Genomic DNA, 1564 nt, shown 5'->3' with positions numbered 1-1564 from the left:
AAAGCTAACCGGCAATTAACCTTCTTCTTCTGTGATGATGCACACGCATTGCCCGAACTCTTACGGGACTCGGTAAGACTGTCTGCGGCGAGTATTGGGTGTAGTGGACAGGGGCACTACGAATGTAGTGTGTGGACATTAAGTTGAGAATGTGAGACTCACAGGGAGCGTGCAAGGGATAAATCCCTGCAGTCGCACTGTCCTCTGTGCCGTCGGTGGCTCAGATGGATAGAGCGTTTGCCTTGTAAGCAGGAGATCCCGGGTTCGGGTCCCGGTCGAGGCACACATTTTCAACTGTCTCCGTTGATGTATATCAGCGCCTGCAGACAGCTTAGGGTATTGATTTAATTATCATTTCAACTGCATCTCTCTCTCTGCTCTTACAGTTTCGCAACGTGGGGCACACCAGGGAGCATTAAGAAATCACCTTATTTCTTCTTTGCGTTAGCGTTGATCTCGTCTAGCACAGGCTCCGCCGTGATCAGACATTTGACATTTTTAAAAAATTTGTTTTGCTTCTAGATGCTTTTCCTGTCGTCGCAGTCGTGCGCCCCTTGTCTTTCAATTGTGTAAATTTTGTTCTGTCTATGACAGAATTTTAACTCTTGGAATAACGTATCATAGTTTTTGAGGCCGTAGAAAGGACAGAGTGAGTCGACAGCGTTAACCCTGGCTGCGGCTACATTTTCAGCGGAGAATGGAGACTTTCTTTGGACACCGAGCTATTTACGCTTCATTGGGCGTCACTACCGCCGAAGACCTCGACACGACCTCTCCTAACATGATGAGTGTCAGCTGTTGCCGAAGATGATTAAAGTTATCATCAGTAGCATGACTTTTATCCTAATTTGACGCTTTGGAAATCCGACAGTGTTTTGGAGAAGAACACGGTTGTGGGAGACTCCGTCCCCACGATTTATCGCGTGGGCAGATGTAGCCCCAAGACGTAGCGGAGCGCGACAGAGGCGTGGAAGGCGTGGAAGCGCACGGGGAGGGGGCTGGGGCTGCGTTCTGCCGAGACCGGCCTCCAGCGGTCTTTGTCGTGAAGCCGCTCAGACCTGCGGTGGGCACCGCCTCCGTGTTATTCTGTGGCACGAGAGTGGAGTCTGGACTCAGAAAGAACGCAGCTGTACCGCTGACGGACTGTGATGATCTGCATGTGCGACATCACGCCACATCACATCACTTCGCATCACATGAGTGTAGGTAGAGTCGTGTTAACACCCACACACACACACTCACACACACACACACACACACACACACACACACGAGTCCTGGCGAACAGCAGGGCTATTACTACGAATGCTGAGCGAATTATATTATGAAATGAGGCAGTACAAGTAGTAGACAAATTTGTTATTTACTGATAACCGTGAGAGTACAGAAAATTTCCAGGGCGAGATGAGGTCCCAGTCAGAGTCTATAAAGAATCTACAGTTGACTAACATCTTGATCAAGAAACTGTGCCCAGTAACAGAAGGATTGGCGTCGTGTGTGCGAGTGTGTGTTTGTGTGTGTGTCTGCATGCGTATGTGTATGAGAGAGAGAGAGAGAGAGAGAG

General features: G+C 49.2%; 1 non-coding gene across 1 annotated transcript; it reads left to right on the top strand.

Moving 5' to 3' along the window:
• The first annotated feature begins 208 nt into the window (after positions 1–208).
• Trnat-ugu (transfer RNA threonine (anticodon UGU)) lies at positions 209–283 on the top strand. The gene has a single exon. It is a non-coding gene; the product is annotated as a tRNA-Thr (tRNA).
• Positions 284–1564: the final 1281 nt, after the last annotated feature.

The sequence above is a fragment of the Schistocerca cancellata genome, chromosome 3, assembly GCF_023864275.1.
Source record: "Schistocerca cancellata isolate TAMUIC-IGC-003103 chromosome 3, iqSchCanc2.1, whole genome shotgun sequence".
In the NCBI taxonomy this organism is placed as follows: domain Eukaryota; kingdom Metazoa; phylum Arthropoda; class Insecta; order Orthoptera; family Acrididae; genus Schistocerca; species Schistocerca cancellata.
This window is presented reverse-complemented; position numbering and strand designations above follow the sequence as displayed.